General features: G+C 39.5%; 1 protein-coding gene across 1 annotated transcript in view; it reads right to left on the bottom strand.

Annotated features, from left to right (window-relative positions):
• ptgs1 (prostaglandin-endoperoxide synthase 1) overlaps window positions 1-19261 on the bottom strand; it is a 38074-nt gene that overhangs the window by 17112 nt on the left and 1701 nt on the right. The gene's annotated exons all lie outside the window — the stretch shown is intronic.

Below are 19261 nucleotides of genomic sequence, written 5' to 3'. Positions count from 1 at the left end.
CAACCTCAAAAATAAAATAATAAGGAGACAAGAAGAAGGGAGGAGGTAAGGAAAAGGAAGAAGGTAGGTAAGGTGAAAGAAAGAAGGCAAAAAAGAAAGAAAGAGAAAAGAGAGAAGGGGAAGAAAGAAGGAGGGAGAAGGCAAGATAGGAGGAGGGAAAGAAAGAAGGAAAGGAGACAAAAAAGGAATAAAAGTAGAAAGAAGGAGAGAGAGAATAAAGGCAGGAAGAGGCAAACCAAAGGAGAGAAAGAAAGAAGAAAGGAGGCAATAAAGGATGGGGGGGAATAAAGACAGGAAAAAGGAGAAAATGAGACAAAAGGGAAAGAAGGGGGAAGAAAGGAGGAAAAAAGAAGAACGGAGACAAAAATCAAGGAAGGTGACAAGAAAGGAGGGAAAGAGAGAAAAGAAAGAAGGAAGGAGAGAAAAAGGAAGGAAGGAGGAAAGAAGGAGGAAAGAAATAAACTAAGGAAAAGGAAGGAGGCAATGCAGGGAGGGGGGAGAGAAAGAAGAAAAGAGACAAAAAGGAATGAAGGAGGAAAGAAAGGAGGAAAAAAGAAGAAAAGAGACAAAAAAGGAAAGAAGGAGGAAAGAAAGGAGGAAAAAAGAAGAAAGGAGACAAAAAAGGGAGGAAGGAGGAAAGAAAGGAGGAAAAAAGAGGAAAAAAGGAGAAAAGAAAGGAGGAAAAAAGAAGAAAGGATACATAAAAGGAAAGAAGATGGCAAGAAAGGAGGGAAAGAGGGAGAAGAAAGAAGGAAAGAGGAAAAGGAAGGAAGGTGGCAAGAAAGACGGGGAAAAGAGGAAAGAAAAAAGAAAGAAGGAGGAAAGAAAGGATGAAAAAAATAAGGAGACAAACATGAAGGAAGGTGACAAGATAGGAGGGAAAGAGAGAAAAGAAAGACGGAAGGAGACAAAAAGGAAGGAGGCAAGAAAGAAGGAGACAAAGAAAGACAGGAGGAGAAAAAAAGGAAGGAAGGAGACAAGAAGAAAAGAAGAAGCAAGGTATAAGAAATGAAGAAGAAGGAGGCAAGGAGAAGGAAAGAGGCAAGATGGTAGAAAGGAGGCAAGGTTAAAGGTAGGAGGAAAGAAGGAGGTAAGAAATCTATATTTATCATTATTTATTTTTTGGGGTAATTTTACAGTTTTATTTGATGATTTGATGAAACTTTAAACAGTAAAAATTATAAATAATGATGATAAATATAAATACAACAACATGATAAAACAAAAAACAAAATTTAAAGTAAATAAAAGTTTTAAGAAGCAGTTGAAAGAACTAAACAGAACTTCAGAGGCTTCATTACAGAAGTTTTAGACATAATTTAGACATACTGTGCTCATGTTTGATCTTTTGATTTTAAACGGAGGTAAAGTCTTATGTCTCCTAACTATCAATCCTCTGTGCTGCCTTCTCTCCTTTCCTTTTCAGCACTGTGCAGTTTTTATTGTTTAGTCCTGGAGGTTGTTTGGACGTGCAGGCACCCATACATCTCTGCAGCTCCAGACTGTATCTGAACTTGATCCACTCTCCTCCACGTGATTGATACGAAGGAGAATGAGGAGCATCAGGAACTAATTATCAAATCATTGTTTCCCGCCTCACAAGTGCCTGAAAGCGACTCCTATCTGCTCGGGGTTTCCATGGCGCTGCTGGCTGGGGCTCGCCGCTTCCTTCAGCATTCCTGGTAATTGAGATCAGATGCTCCTGGGAGAGGAACCTGGACTGGGAGTAACCTGGAAGCATTTATTTTATGGAGGAGATGTTTAGTTAAGCCGTGCTCCCGCTCCAAAGCCAGCGCGGCCCGGCGCTGTGATGAATACGATTGGTGAAAGCACTGAAGGCTGGTTCCTGACTTCTTCCTTCCCCTGGATCGGGTTACAGATTAGCACACTTCCTGTCCGCTCGTGGAAGAGGCCGGTACGACTGACGGAGCGGGAACAGGCGCACAGAAGAGGGGCATCATGGGTGGGTTTCTATCAGAGCGGAGGGTCTTTATCGTTTGTTATAAAGCTGTTAGAGGAAGAAGATGCTGATTGAAGAGGACGGCTGACCTCAGCTGGCTGCTGGTCCGACTTCAGGAGAGTAATGTCGACTCACGCCAGGACGAAATGACGTTTTTTAATGACTAAAATGTGAAAAAAATCTTTCTGTAGGTCTGTTTCAGGAGGGCTGAGGATCCTATGTTTGTTTGATAAAGGGTTAAAAGTTCAGGTATTAAACAGACAGTCATCAACTCCTTAAGTCACCAAGACTTCATGCAGAGCATTTGTTGCAATAGCCCAACTTTTCATAAAGCGTTAAATTTTAAGAGCAGAAGACTGAATCTTCATTTCCAGACTCTGAAAAGATGGTTTTATTGCATGTTTAAGGAGAAATTATACCAAAGTCTGTGGGCATGTATTTAAAAAGGGGCTGTTGTGCTTTTTTCACTTTTTATTCTGTCCCTCTGGTGCCCCCTTAGTATCCTTTCATGATTGACAGCTCAAGAAATTTGTTTCAGAAAACCCTAACCTGTGTTTTTCTCTGCTAAAAATGATTTCTGTGATTAATTTTGTAGTGATGGTGGACACTGGAGTCCAACTGTCAGACAGAAAAAGGACAGAAGAGCAGAAGAAAGAGAAACAGGGGAGAGATAGAGCACAAGCTAAAGGCTAAAAGGGCTAATCTGTTAGTGCTAATGTTGACTCCAACCCACAGTCAGCAGTTATTCTGCAGTGGTCTGTTCAAATTTGAGAGTCTATCAATAAAATGAAGAGTGAGGTTACGTTAGCTCTGATTGGTAGATGACTGGCAGGACATAACCAGGATTCCTAGGCTGTATTCAGACCAGAAAAGTCCTTTGGTCCACTTGTTTGGTCCGGACCAAAAGCAGACTTTATTTTTTTGTTTGGTGCGGTTCGTATTCAGATTGTACTTTTTGCAAGTGGACTATATTCTGTAAACACATCCAGGTGTGTGACGATCAGTGCTCTCATTGGACAGCACTGACAAAGGGCGTACAGAGTACACAGAGTACAGACCCAGAAATGGAGGTAAACACGTGTTTGTGCTCTTATTAGAGCTGCAAAATCATTTTCAGTTTCAAGAGCAGCTCCTTCAAAGAAGGCTTAACAACACCGTTAACAATTTTAGAACAGCGAAGACGAATGATCGCAGCAAGGAGGCGCTATGCTCTGCGTGTCCTGACCCACAACATGCCAGCAACAGCGTGGCTAAACATTAGATGGAGGATCAGGTATGAACCAAAGACGGTTAGGTTACGGTGGCTTTATAGGCCCAAAAGGCGCATGTATTCTGTAGTTAGTTCGGATGGACCTTGGTTTGTATTCAGACCTGCACTGGAGAACCACGCACCGCACTAGAGTTTGTTTGGAAGCGGACCGAGACCACCTCAAAAAGTGGGTCTTGGTCCAGTTGTTTGTTCCACACCAGGGTTTGTTTGTGTCTATTCACACCTGCATGAAAAGTCTGCAACAGTGTGCGAAACGAACCCTGGTCCATTTAAAGTGGACCAAACAGTCCAGGTCTGAATACACTCTTGGAGCACCGGGCTGTCAGCTGAGCTAAATATAAACAGCTACTAAACTACTGTACAAACTGACAGTGTTTACTGGTTCTCACGTTAGCCTACAGATATGTTGGAGCACCGGGCTGCCGATAGCGCTACATATAACTGGCTGCTACAACATTTGCTTGTTGTCATGTTTTAAACCGTAGCGCTACGTAACCAGTAAAAAGTTGTCTTGAATAAAGAAAATTTGTCTTGATTCGATCTCTACTGAATTCCAAAACAAACACGTCTCACTAAAAGTAATTCACGCCAGTGTACAGAGACTCTGGGCCACAAGGTGGCGAGGGAGAGCAATTAAAACAGATCCATCTCACAGCATCTTTGAGGCTCCCAGCTCCACAAACCTGCCTGACTGGCCCGGCCTATTTGGGGGCAGAGCTTGGTGTTTTAAGACCCACCCCTTAAACAAGTCATATTAGAGAATCCTCATGTGACGACCTCATTATTCCAGCAAATCTCAGTAAAATATCCAATCCAATCCAATCCACTTTATTTATATAGCACATTTTAAAAAACATTCAAGTTCACCAAAGTGCTGCACAGTTAAAATAATATATGAGAATATCAATAAAAGAAATAAAATCAATTTAAATAACACATAGAAACAAATAAGAGTCATAAAAAAGGACACGGATCACACAACTCTCATGTTGAGTAAAAAGCCAAAGAATAAAAGTGAGTTTTAAGACGCGATTTAAAAGTCGTTAGGGTGGGGTATGTTTTTATTTTGAGTGGCAGATCATTCTACAATTTGGAAGCCACCACCGAAAAGGCTCGATCACCTCGGGTCTTTAATTTTCAGACCATAGTGTTTTGATCAAATTCAGGGATTCCTGGGACATGTGAATATGTAGAGGTTTGAAAATCTGCACATGCTCAGTCTGAACATCCAGGATTGTTACTTTACACCCATGTTTAAAAATCTGAAAAGCAGAATACCCCCTCTTTAAGCAGGATACCCCCTCTTTAAACAGGGCAGTGCACTCACCTAACTGCTAATATCAGCATGCACATTATACGACACTGTGTTTAAATGGCTTTGTGTTATAGAAGCAATGCTTGCTAAGTGCAAATAATGCAGCTTCTCAAGTGTCCACCTGTTTATTATTCTCATTTTTTACGGCAGAATTTAAAAACATTCACAGTTTGGTTTCACAAACAGGTTCAACCTCTGTGGCTCATTTATTCATTCATAGAGCTAAAGATGGGGGTGATTTCTTCATAACACATCTGTTGAGGTAAAATAAAGGATAGAAGTTATGCATAAATATGTGTAATTGAGGGAATAGCCGATGTTTCTTCTGCTGCCACCAAGTGGTCAAAAATAACCGCAGCTTAACGACTTTACTCCTTAGAGCAGGAAAAGCTTTCCCCAGTTTCTCCTCAACCTTTAATAGAGTGTTTTCTGCAGAGTGAGATTAATTTGTTCCTAAACTCCAGATCATAAATCCTCTACATTCACCCCTGGATGGGTTAAGGTTTCCCAGTCCTCAGGCTCTTTCCCTGGACCGCACGCTGCACACCATCAAGGATCTGTGGGAGGAGGAAGGTTTGAGCTCATTCATCAGCTGTCAGAGGGCTGGCACAGTGTGGAGTAGAAAAACAGAGCGGCCTCGCCGTGCTGCAGCTTTTTCCAGCACTCACAGAGCCAACGTGCAGAGTTTAGAGTGCAGGCTACACAAACGGTCCTCGCTTTCATCAATCGTCTGAGGATTGATCAATTCACAACATGCCACTGGTGTTTCCGTCCACCCTCTGCACTCTCCTGAGCTGGCTTTATGAAAACAAACAGAGGGAGTCCTGGTTCTGCTCCAGGTTACAGGTCTATTCCAGGACTTGTTTCCTGACTGACCTTCCACACTTTCCCTCGCTGACCAAAGCGTACGCGGCTTCGTCATGGCTCTCCACCCGCAGCTGCCGGGATCAGCAGAGCGGCAGGATATTGCAGCCGGCATCGCACTAAACACACGATGCTTCCTGCTCAGTAATCCCCTCGCTGAGACTATTTGATGTGACAGGTTAAACACTTGAACTTCGAGCTGGCCCCGGCGGTGGAGGCTGGGTGGGCCGGGACGAGGGCGCGCGTGTGCTGACCTGAAGGGTTTTCCGTGATTAGGAGCCCCGTTCACCTCTGATTGCTCCGGGTCACTGCAGGTGAGCGCGAGCGGTCGGAAGGAGGTAATTTTCCTCCTGGAGCTGGTTACCTGATTAAGAGAGCACGATCCGAGTCTTCAAACAGATCTGGATCCTGATCTGAGGCGAGATTAAATCACACGGAGCTGAAAAAACCTCTTCTGCTCATTAAACTGAACCGTGTGTTTCATTTTTATACTCTGGGATGTGGATTTGTAAGAACTTGGCCTCCTCAAACTACCTCACAACTTTCCTCATCTTTTCTCTGCCATAGCTCGTTTCGTTTTACACTTTCAGAGCAACAAATGAAGGAGCTGTCTCTCAAATTTCTTTGCAAAGATACAAACACCTTTATTATGGCATCAAAACATAGTAACAACCTGCTTCTGTTGAGCAGTGTGCAATCAAAACTGCAGTTCATTGAGTGTCCACTAGAGGCTGGCTGTAGACACCAGAAACTACATTCACACTCATTTAAAAGAGCTGATTACACAGATGGGACCATTAAAGCCCAGTTTCCACCAAGTGGTCCGACGTGGATCAGTACAGTTTGGTGAGGGTTGGATCAGTAAAGCCTGATCCTGTTTGCGTTTCCACAGCCATTTGTGCTCTTCTTGAAAGGCGGCAACACAGTAAACAAAGAGCAACGATGGAAGGCATCCAGCAATTCGTCAGAGGGTCAACTGGAGATTTAACCACGGCAGGGTTATTTGTTGTTCTTTATTACTGCTGTTGCACAGAAGACCAATCAATTTCCACCAATCAATGGACCGCAGTGTTTCTAGCTCCACCTTCTAGGATCAGATCAGAAGAGTACCAAAAAGTGGGTCAGTACAGGTCGGTGATTTGGGGACTGGTCCTGGTTTTAGTCAAAGGAAACGCAACAAAATGTGCGCCGTACTGAGATGAACCAAACCGAACCACTTGATGGAAACAGGGCTTTAGTCGTAACATACCGTTTTGAAACGGCCCATTTGGCGGTAGCGTTAGCCTCATACACAACTGCCAATAATCGGCTAGTTAACCAGTGGGCTCTATGTGCAAATCACATCCATATTGGTGTGAGGTGTTATGATGCCAGAGATTAAATAAATACGGCATTTGCCGGAGTTTCCTTAAGTTTCTGTTCCAGGTATCTAGTACAACACCATGTAGCAAGTCGTATAAAGGCTTTAAAATGTGCATGTTTTTATTTGTTTGGAGCTTTGAAGGTAATTTGCTAACAGTAGCTAGCCTGAGCTAGAAGACTTACTTTCGTGTTGAAAGCTGAGAGCTTCAAGTCAGTCATTCTTTAAAGTCAGATTAATCATGTGTATATACCTCGGACTCCATGTGTTTGTCCTTTTATTAAAGCAAGAGATCTCCTTGAGAGCCCACTGATACATAAATCTCTGAAAAGATTACTAGATGGAGGTTTTATATAGTTTTGGTACTTTAGAAGCTCTGATATTAAAACCTTGGGCTACGCTGACGTACAAAGGAAAATTGCATTAATGTGCTAGTGGTTAGCATATATCGATAAGACTTTGTTTTTCCAGCAGAATATCATCTTTCACAAACTTTAAATATCATATGGTAGCACGGCACTCTACGATAACTGGAAGTTTACATGCTACCCATTTTTTACTGGATATATGTCATGCTCACCTGTGCATAACGACTATAACACCATTAAATTGAGCCAGGTGCAGAACATCACATGTTTGGGGAACTTCCTGGAAAACCCTTGAGGCCCATTTCTCCTCCCTTTACGTAAGAAAATGTCTCCGTATATTTCAAACGATGGTAACGCCACTGCTCACTTACTTGCGTACGCCCTTTACGATGGCATTGCAGTTCACCAATAGACTGGTTTCTTGTGTACAAACAATAGGAGCTGCGCGCGCAGCCAGGGGGCAAAACACTGCTTCGATATAAACTGAGATGTATTGTAGATGCTCTATTGATCGTAAGTTTCCCCTGACGCAATAAATGTCATTTAATTGAAATTCTCGCTCTCTTTCATTGTAGCACAAAGTAGAAAAAACACGTTCTGAAAGGTCCATAAATATCACGAAATTTACCAGATTGTGATGGTTATTTTTACTGGAAACGTCAGTGACAGCTGACAAAGTTAACAGCTAATCAAAGTAAGATGTTAACGGCAATGCTATACTTCACGGCCTGCCGAAAAAATAAAATTATTATTATTAGGATGACTACGACAGTTATGTGTGCGAACTTGTTAGCACAGCACATCTATGATTAGCACAGACATGGCTCAGGCAACTTACATCAATAGCTTAAACAGATCGGACTTTATAGATTATCATAACAAACTCTTTCTCAGTAATGGTGGGAAATTACCAGACCCTTATGGTATCCCCAGCGACGAGTGGATCTCTGATATGTCCAAACCGCCTGTTATTACTTGGCCCGACATATAATTACCTTATAGAGAAACCCAGTGTGTACACAAAAGAAAATCTGCGTGCCTATAAATCTTTGGACGCGTATAATTATGTGCTTTGTGGTCACGTACAAAACCTCAAGATTTATGATACTGGGTCCGGTTTTTGCGCATTGAGAGCAGGTGTCCTGCCCAGTCAGAGGCTGGGACTAAAGGTAAAACCGTTCTTCGCAAAAGGATGAGATCCTCTTGGAATATTGAACAACTTCCACCCATCCTTTTGCCAGTTGGTGCAGTTAACCTCGCAGCAACTCTTTGTCATGTTTGCTCCTCTAATGCTACTGTCGACGAAGTGCCTCACTTTCTGCCCCCTGGCTGCGCGCGCACATCGGTGATGACGTTGCACAGAAACCCGTCTATACATCCACCGGGGGGGTCAGCCCAGAGTCAAAAATTTATGACAACGAAACTCAAAAACAAACATGGCGACTGTTGGTGGAGGTATTAATAACGTACCACTCGCATAAAAGACAAAAACAGAGGCAGCGTTGTAGGAGGCGGTGGTTGCTGAGGCAGTTAAATACATCGCAAAATTTCCTCCATAGTTATTTCTTCTTCGTGTCTCACTAAAGCTTTGTATCGAGTAGTAACAGCAACACTGCCCCCATGGTTTTCAGTGGTACTGCTCCGTTTGGCACATATCCGTAAGCTTCATGGAAACATGCAGAAATACAGAACGCAGAGCATGAGCAGAAGACTCTGTTTCCGTATCCGTATCCATATCTGTACGTAACGTTGAGCATAAATGGGCCTTGATCCAACACACTTTACATTCTTTAAATACTTTTTAATATTATTTATATTTTTATTATACTTATATTTTAACTTGCTTATATTTCATTCTACAATAATGGATGAAATGTGCAGTTGTAGATCATAGCTTTTGATTTTGGAAGGTATTTCATGAGCCCACTTTGGGAACCCCTGAGTTACATTTCTCCACATTGTTAATATGAATGTAGTAACCACTCTTTAAGATTATGCAACTTGCTCCTCCTCTTTCTCCAAAATGAATCTTGATGGGTCGTTGGTTCAGCTCTGAAGTCAAAATACGTGCTCCATGTGGAGGCTCCAGTTCTCAAAGTGCCGGCCCCTCGGTTCAATTCCCACCCTTGGCCCCCGGCCCAGTCTTTCCCCACTCCCTGAGTTTCCGACTCTGCCCTATCTCTCATTAAAAGCACGACAAAGCCCCTTCTTTAATCTCTAAAAACAAAAACAAACAGATCTTATGTTAGAAACTGTGAGGCTGCGATGTTTCGTACACATGCAGCCAAAAACTGAGTTATTGCAGAATTAGGAAACCATTTGTAAACTCTGAAGTTTTAAATGAGCGTGTAGATTTGGAGTAATCCAGACAATAAAACAAGATAAATCTGAGTGTTTGCCTGATATCTGACGGCACGCCGGCCGCTGTGAGGCTTTACTTTCACCCAGCAGAGGGAGAAAACATCAGGTCTGTCTTCCTTCCTTTGGAGGAATCGATCAGCTGCTTCCTGGCTGTAAATAAAGAGGCATACTGTAATCCACTTGATAAATATCAAGCAGAATGCTGCAATCAGCTGAAAGCAATTTGCATGTCTGTGCCGAAGCCAGCGGCTCGTGATTTTCTCTCCTGTCATCTATCACGGAGCACAAGCGCGGGCCAAAATACACAATACCCCCAAATTGCTGTCATATGGAGTGCAAGCCCAGAAAAAAGCCCTTCATTTTTCCTTGTCTGTACTTCAAATAAACTTGTATTTGTTAAATAACTGGAGAGGCTTTTTTTTTTCTTCTCTTGTGCAACTTTTTCAGAGAAAGGAATGGTGTAATGTGCCGTTTCCTTTGTTTGTTGAAAGCTTGGCTGCAGGACTGTAATCCAGACGGGCTTGATGTCAGAGTGGATGCAGCCTGTTGGATTCTGCCGGATGGTGAGTCCTCGAAATGAGTCTACAACAAGCTCCTGTGGGCAAACATACACGAGCAGGAGCCTGTGGAGTTAGTCCCTCTGAAAGCTACTTGGTTTTTAAGCCTACATCACAAAAAACAATCAATAAAAAGCATTTCAGCGTTGGATTATGCAGATTTATTTAAGGTATTACTCTTGAGAAAAATAAAGCATTATTTCTCCAGACAGAGATAAAATTCACCACAGGGGCTCTTGACTTTTTCCACTCCTCATTGAAATGCAGCCGCAGACTCTTAATGACACCCAGACACCAGGGGGGGTGCTGATTAAAGGAGCTGATGAAAGGTGAGGGGGTCGGTTTTTAGCAGGTGTGAGGGGCCAGTGATGCAACGACAGCTACTGTTACCCAAAAAAAACAACAAATGTTTTACTTCAATCATTTACTAGAGGGAAAAGTTTTTGTAGCAAATGCTGGATGCTGAAATGATGAGCCCTAACCCTAAACAAACCAATCCTATTCGAAGCCAAAATACCCCCGTCACAGGCACCGCCAGAGTCTGCGCAGTAATGACTATGAGAGAATCTGAGTGGAGCCGGGTGACGGAAATAATAATAATAATATATAAACTCTTAAAGAAATCAATCACCGTTAAACATGACTGTAAAAAAAATGGATGTCAATTTGCTCGGCTCTAAGTGAGGTCGCCATAAAAACTGCTCCCCCTGGTGGCTGGCTGCAGTATAAGTCAAAAAATCCATCTCCCCAGTCATTCCAGATGGGCTGTGGTCAAACTTTAAAAAATTAATTCACCTGGTAGAAATGTTTCTCACGTCTGATTGTTGTGGTGAATTGAAGATATCGTTTGGCTGCCTTGTATTCAAGTCCTCTTTTTTTCTGAAAAGTTTTGTTTTCATTAGTTATACGAGGTTAAAAACGAGGCTTAACGTCATGTTTGATGATGATCGACAGCTGCTGTTCTTGTGTATTTTTCTCAGGGATTGTAAAATATGTTGGAAGGTCGAGTCAAGAGGTAATGAGACTCTTGAAAGAAAAAAAATATATATTATTTTTGTCACCCCGCCCCACTCAGATTCTCCCAGAATCCCTCTCAGTCTCTACTGCACAGACTCTGTCTGCACAACTGCTACAATGGCTGCACCTGTGACGGGGGAATTTTGGATTCAAAACCGTACAATGATAAATGGCGAAGCCACGCTGTCCACTCTATAAACAGTCTATGGTTATACTAATGAAAAGGAAACTTTTCAGAAAAAAAGAGGACTGTAATACAAGACAGCCAAATGATATCTTCAAATCACCACAACAATCAGACGTGAGAAATGTTTCTACCAGGTGTATTAACTTTTTAAAGTTTGACCACAGCCCATCTGGAATGACTGGAGAGATGGATTTTTTGACTTATACTGCAGCCAGCCACCAGGGGGAGCAGTTTTTGGGGCTTATTCACCTCAAGCCGAGCAAGTTGACGTCCATTCTTTTCAAAGTCTATGTTTGAAAACCCTTATGACATCATCAGCTGTGTGGTTTCCATTGGGATGGGTCATCTCCATTCATTTTAATGGACTCAAAAACGCTAAATGATTTTAAAAGTACAAAGGTTAGAAATGTGAAAAATACATGTACGCTTCTCCTGAATATGCTCAACATTTAACAATTTGAACGGTGAAAATCTGTGACAATTTGTTGGAGGAGTGAGGAACCAAAAAAAAGGATGAAAGGGTAAGAAGTTCATTAAAGTCACATTTTTTCTATATATCAAATTAATTACTTTGTTTAAGGTGGACGTAGGATCAACTTTGGTACTAAATTATGACTTGTATTAAGATTTTTTTTGTCCTGGATCCTGTGTATGATCAAATAAATCCATGGCTGGTTTGATTTATAGTCTTGTGTTTTTGGACACCGACAAGATCCAGAAGAAAGAAAGGAAAATTCTGTATTTAGAAGCAATACTTTGTATTAAAGAAGGGGTATTGTGTTGTTTTTTTTCTCTATTCTGTCCCACCAGTGTCTACGTAGTATCTTCAAAGGATTTAAAGTAAAAAAAAACCAAAAAAAAAAAACCTTATTTCAGCCTCTGTCGGAATGTTTTGTTTAAGCTGCTGTCTCTTTAAGACAAACCCCCTTCCCTCTGATTGGCCAGCCCTCTGGAGGCCTGTCAGAGGCGGAGCTATAGACATCATTTCAGCAAGTCTGGTGAAGATCTTGTGCTATTTTTAAGAACAGTGTTTTAATTATAAATATGTAGAGGTTTGAAAATCTGCACATGCTCAGTCTGAACATCCAGCATTGTTACTTTAAGTACATCTTTGAATATGGGAAAGCAGAATACCCCCTCTTTAAAGTAGATTTATCATGAGTTGCAGAAGAGGTGATAATCTGGCCAAGGGCTCCTGGAACTGCTCCAGAAAAACATAGAGTCGATTTATTCTGAATAATTTCTGCAGAATCTCAGTCAGGATATGTTTCCTGTACGAACAGTTAGTCACAGAAGTTCCTTATGTTGCACATGCATAAAGGCCGGTATGTTATCCAAGTATTGTTCCTCAGTTCCTACAGAAGGACTCCACCTTGACGCTGCCTGAATAAGATGTGCCCTCGTGTGAACCCCTCTGCTCCTCCATAGCGAGCAGACGTCACACGCTGTTGACGTCCCAGCCATCAAACTGTCCACTGGGGCTCATTCGATGAGTCTTAATGGCTTTAACATGTGGTCCGCTCCGTTTTTATTGTGCTGGTGGCTCATTGTTTGTGTGTATCACCGACAGCTGAAGGAAGGGCAGGGACACAGGACGGAGTGGCTACACACACACACACACACACACACACACACACACACACTCTCACTCGGGGTGTTTTGACATTCACACATTGGCAGAGCAGCTCAGGATGTAACAGGTGATCCATCCTCAGATATTAGCATTGTCAGGAGGATCTGGTGCGTTTCGTGCCGCCAGATAATCACAGAGGAAATTCTGCAATTGTTCTTTTTTTTTTTTTTTTTTTTTGGAACTTAATTTTTATTTGACACCTATATTTACATACACAAATATCATTTAGGAGATGCTTTCACATTTAACAGCAATAATACAGACAATCAATATCATTTCTACATTTTCCATATTATTCCTTAGTTTTTTTTTTGTTTTTTTTTTCGAGAAGTTCATCTTACAGTTCTCAGTTTAACCTGCTTAATGTTCATTTCATTACATGATGAACCTAAGTAGTCATCCCATTCTGGACAAGTGTATTTAAGACTAATGTCAGTAAATGAAGATGAAAGAGATAATACCTGGAAATAAATACATACATAAACTAAAATTAAGGGGAAAAAAAGAAAAAAAAAAAGGGAGAGAGACAAAAAAAAAAAGTTATAGAGGTATCTAGAATCCATATATTGTTTGAATTACTGAAGACCATTTATCATAAAACCTTTCTGTTTTCCCCTGTAGCTTTGCTGTAATTTTCTCCATAGCAATTGTTCTTTTTATAAATGAATAAATATACCTGCTTTTATTTTTGACTCTGAAAAAGCTGTTACACTGCAAGTGTTAATGTCTTATATTAAGTGAAATTGCCTATTAAACTTAATTTAACCCACTTTCACCTGACAAGTCGAGAAAATTCAAAATTCAAGTCTTATTTCAAGACATCAAAAATCTGAATTATTCGAAAAGAGGTTAAAAAAAAGTCATTTCTGACATATTTCTTCAGTTTATGTGTTAAGAAATTATTTTTATGTCAAGAAACTCGACAAGTTTGCAGGCCAAGCAAGCACAGCAGTATGACTGTCATTTAAGCAGCTTTTGGTTATTCTGGCGTTGTCGGCAGGAATCAAATCCAGCAAAACTTCAGTATCTGTCTGCCCTGCCCTTTGATTTAGGTTCAGACCTCATTTTTATCTTTTAGTATCTTGAATTAAGACCTTTTTTAGGACTTTTCGGCTGAAAATGGCTCATATTAAATCTAAAAGACTATTTTTTTAACTAAAAATTAGACACGAACACTTTGATTTCAGTTTTTACGGTGAACACTACAAAAACTGAAATCTTATCAAGTGTTTTTGTTTTATTTTCAGTAGAAAATGTCTTTTTAGACTCAATATGAGCCACCTTCACCTGACCAGTCTGGTAAAGTGTCTTATATCAAGATACCAAAAGATAAAAATGAGGTCTGAATTGCTTGTAGCAAGTAAACAAAAGTTGCCAATGGAGGAAGAGAAAAGTTTATTGTATTAAGACATTATTCTGGTTTCAAGCAAATTTTTGAGCAAATTTTTCTTGTTCCATTGGCAGATTTTTTTTCTATCATTTTTGTCTACAAATAAGTTGAAACCAGACATTCTTCTCGACTGGTCAGGTGAATGTGGCTCATCATAAAAAGACAAATTTTACTAAAATTTAGACAAAAATACTTAAGATTTGAGTTTTTTGCTGTGTAGTCGCCCTGAAGCTTCTGATTATTCATTTTGAAAATGTTTTAAATTAAGTTGACAATAAAGATGATTTTTTTTCTGCCTTTCATGCTCCATGGTGGGTGGCACGCCCCAGAACATGTATAAAAACTGGGTGTGTCGTCACACACCAACTTTTATTAGAAGCCAGGAGCGCGTTGGTCCTGTGTCTGTGTATGAGAAATCTTCAGAAAAGAGTATGTAGTATTAAATCTCTTGTTCTTGGTTTGTTTTTGTCTTGTTTAACGGTATTTGTTTCAACTTTATTTTTTGTTCTTATTTGTTTGTATATCATAATCAACACGCAGTGATAACCAAAGGAATGAGTCCTGCCTTAGTCACGTAAATGTACACCTTTTTTTTTTTTTTTTTTGCAGATTTATTCAGGATTGTGAGACTGTTGGATTGATTTTTTAAACTCTGTAATAATAAATGATAATTTTAAATATTTATTCTAAATATGTAAAATGATGTTTGTGTGTTTTTAGTTTCACGGTGGAAAAAAATAAAGAAGATTTGGCACCAGTCGAACTCTCGCTGTGTCACTGAGGCCAAGGGCCGCTAAACTCTCAATACATCTCAAGTCCAAACCAATTTGGAAGATGGTTGTGGAGCTGTCAAGTGTGATATACAAGCATGTCCAAAGTCACTATACTGCAGAAAACTGAAATCTTATCAAGTGTTTTTGTCTTATTTGAGGTAAAAATTGTCTTATTATACTCGATATGAGCCACATCTAACTGACTAGTCCAGAAAAATGTCTTATTTCAAGTTATTCAAAGACAAAAATGAGGTCTGAATTTCTTGTAAAAAGTAAAAAGAATGTAAAAAAAATGTAAATGAATGTGGCTCATATTAAGTCTAAAAAGACATTTCCTGCTGAATATAAGACAAAAACACTTGATAAGATTTCATTTTATCATTTTGCATTGTTGGTCCATTTTAATGTATCCTGCAGCTTTCATCCTACACTATATTAATGATGGCACTGAAATCAATCATGTTCTAAATTATGTGTACATTTACATTTTTTATCTGGTGAGCAAACCAAACTCTTACAGTTGATGTCTTTATATGAACGGATTTATTGGGATGTGAAAATGTGAGAGTTTAAAAATCACATTAGAGGACACAAAACCGGATTTAAGCTATGAAATGGAGCAAAATAAGAAATGTTTGGGGCTAGAAATGTTGTTTTCAGGTCAAAATCCTGATCTTGATCCTGCCATAAAACATCCTCACATGGTTTCCTCATATCGCCCCCTAATGGAGAACATGTTCCTTGGTCAGAAGCAGAGTTTGCTGATGTTTACGCAGCATGTAACACTGCAGAAAACTGACCACTGATCATCTGGTATCAAGAGACACCTGAGGGACAGGTGAGGTTTGGTTTCATAAAAACAGTTTTTGGATCAAAAAACAAAATTCACCTCCAGCTTCACCACACCAAGCTGTCACTGGTCAAAAAAAAAGCCCCAGCAGTTCAGTCTAGAGCATTTTCTTTGCCACAGCTTCAGTGAAAAATGATAATGGAGGTAAAATAACACTCTTCCCTCCTGTAAGTCGTCCCACTTCATGCCCAGCTCACTCTCAGCTGACCTCTCAGCATTCAGTAATCACCGTTAATGCACAGAGCTGCTGAAGTGTGTTACACTCCCACAATACGAAGAGGCTGGGACGACGTTAGTCTGCTGTGAGAGACGCTTTTTAAGTGATCAATGAGGATTAGAGTGTCATTGATTTCATGGAAACCTTCACTTTGAGTCACTTTGAGTCACTTTGCTCCCTCTGTGAGTTAAAGGATCCCAGTAAAGGGGATGTAAAGCTTAAGATTAAACCTACTTTGTGTCACTCCACGTTCTGTACATAAACATTATCTGAGATATTGTCATTTTTTACACATTTGATTCACTTTTAAACTTCTCGTGTTCAATCAGACGGACCAAAGACGGTTGATTTTATCCTCTTTTATGAACTACAATCACTTTACAGAGCATTTACTTCCCAGTTTGTAAAAAAAAAACCTTTTATTGAATATCTATTTTTAATGACCTCTGCCTTGGAAGTTACGTTTTGGGAGAGTTTGTTTGTCTGTGAACAACATAACTCAAAAACTAACAAAAGGATCTTGATGAAATTTTCAGGAAATCTTCAAAATGGGATAACGAAGAAGTGATTAAATTTTGGAGGTGATCCGGATCACCGTCTGGATCCGGGATTTTTTTTAAAATGATTCTTTGTCATTGTGAGATAGGACTGTTCTCACCATATGTGAAACTTGACAAGTTTGCAGGCCAAGCAAGCACAACAATATCAATGTCATTTAAGCAGCTTTTGGTTATTTTGGCGTTGTCGGTAGGAATCAAATCCAGCATAGCTTCAGTATCTGTCTGACCTGCCCTTTGATTTAGGTTCAGGCATCATTTGTATCTTTTCGTATCGTACAATAACACGTTTTTATGGGCCAGTCAGATAAAAATTTAATATGGCTCATATTAAATCTAAAAGACTATCTTTTTTTTTTTTACTAAAAATAAGACACCAACACTTGCTTTGATTTCAGTTGTTTACAGTGTACTTACACTGAAAAAATTTGAGCCACATTCATCTGACCAGTCTAGAAAAATGTCTTACTTCAAGATATTTAAAAACAAAATGAGGTCTGAATTGCTTGTAACAAGTTAAAAAAAAAATCTGCCAATGGAACAAGAGAAAATTGTGTTGAAAATATTATTCTAGTTTTAACGAAATTTTTGAGCAAATTTCTTTGTTCCATTGGTAGATTTTTTTTACTTGTTACAAGCAATTCAGACCTCATTTTTGTCTTTAAATAACTTGAAACAAGACATTTTCCTGAACTGATAAGTTGAATGTGGCAAGACCATTTTTACCTAAATTAAGACAAAACGACTTGATAAGATTTCATTTTTTTGCAGTTTAGTTGCCCAGAAGTATCTGATTGTTAATCTTAAAAATTATTCAAATTAAGTTGACAATAGGGATGCATGAAAAACAATATCTAGTATCAATATTGCTGTTATGTCCTATAACCAATGTTCACTGATATCAACATTGGTAAAAAAAAATAAATAAAAACAATCTCGACACAGATGATGTGTAGCGGTAGTTCAGAGAGAAAAAGTGGTGTGATCGTGCGAAAAGATGACGGAGATCATGGAAAGGACGAAAAGATGGAGCACCTGAGATGAGCGTGATTAAAAAAAGTATGTTTTGTCTGTTTTTGGATCAAAAACAGGAAGAGAGACATAAAAGAAGAGATTCCACTCTTCTTCGATACACTGCAAAAAACTGAAATCTTATCAAGTGTTTTTGTCTTTTTTAAAGTAAAAATTGTCTTATTAGACTCAATATGAGCCACTTTCAACTTATCAATCCAGAAAAATGTCTTGTTTCAAGTTATCAGAGTACAAAAATGAGGTTTGAATCGCTTGTAACCAGTAAAAAAAATCTGCCAATGGAACAAGAAAAAAATTGCTTGAAAATTTCCTTGAGACTAGAACAATGTGTGAATACAAGTAACTTTTCTCTTGTTCCATTGGCAGATTTTTTTACTGGTTACGAGCAATTCAGACCTCATTTCTGTCCTTGAATAACTTTAAACAAGACATTTTTCTGGATTGGTCATGTGAATTTGGCTCATATTGAGTCTGAAAAGGAATTTTCTACTGAAAATAAGACAAAAACACTTGTTAAGATTTCAGTTTTTGCAGTGTAGTTTTGGTGTTTAGACAAGATGCTCTGAAAATGCTGGCAGCCAATGAGTAAATATCGGCCGATACTGATATTGTTACCGATATATGATGCATCCCTAGTTGACAATTAGAGGTAGACCGATATATCGGCCGGCCGATATATCGATATTTGGACATTTGTCTCTATCGGCCATCGGCTGTATTTTCTTTTAAAAAGCAGATTTTTGATCCGTTGTATCAAATGACGCAATTTTTGATCAGGCACAAAAAAGATGAGCACCTCAAACTTGTGGAACCACTTGGATACATTACATACTTTTGTTCAAATTATATTAATAAGTTTAAATTTCTTTTTTGACATTTTAAGAAGAGTGTGAATGTTTACTACTGCTTGTTACATTGTGTGTTTACTCAGACAAAATATTTCATTGTTTTGAAAGCTGAATAAATGTTCAGAGGACTGGACACGACTTGTTGTAATAGATTTCTTTTAGTTGCTCAGAAATTGCTGCGTTTCACAAAAATGTGATAAATATATATTTATTTAACAATCGGCCTGAATATCAAATTGGAAAAATCGGCTATGCATATCGGCATCGGCTGCCCAAATTTGGAAAGCATCGGCATCAGCATCGGCCCCCAAAAAACCCATATCGGTCGACCTCTATTGACAATGAAGATGATTTTAATGAAATGATGGAGTGAATTAAAAATAGATCTTCAATAAAAGGTTTTCACCATATGTGTTTATAACTCCACCATAAATGGTCGGATTGCTTTGCAAAACAATACAAGACAAGGTCTCCATAATTTCTGACAGATGTTAAAGTACGATCCAGATCCTAGTGATATTCTGGATACTAAGATCTGGAATATGAAATATGAACTGGATCATCATCATTTTCAACACTGTCAGGAAACAAATTATCGTTCAAACCTGCAACTAACACCAAATCAGACACAGAAAAGTGATTATTTTTCTTCTGTGCATAAAGTGCCACCATGCATTATCCCTGTGCGCCTCCTGACCTGGT

Source organism: Halichoeres trimaculatus, unplaced genomic scaffold (genome assembly GCF_033239565.1).
Source record: "Halichoeres trimaculatus isolate MK-OKI-2021-1 unplaced genomic scaffold, fHalTri1.1 fHalTri1_scaffold_5, whole genome shotgun sequence".
In the NCBI taxonomy this organism is placed as follows: Eukaryota; Metazoa; Chordata; class Actinopteri; order Labriformes; family Labridae; genus Halichoeres; species Halichoeres trimaculatus.
The sequence above is the reverse complement of the archived record's forward strand: the minus strand, read 5'-3'. Positions and strand labels throughout refer to the sequence as shown.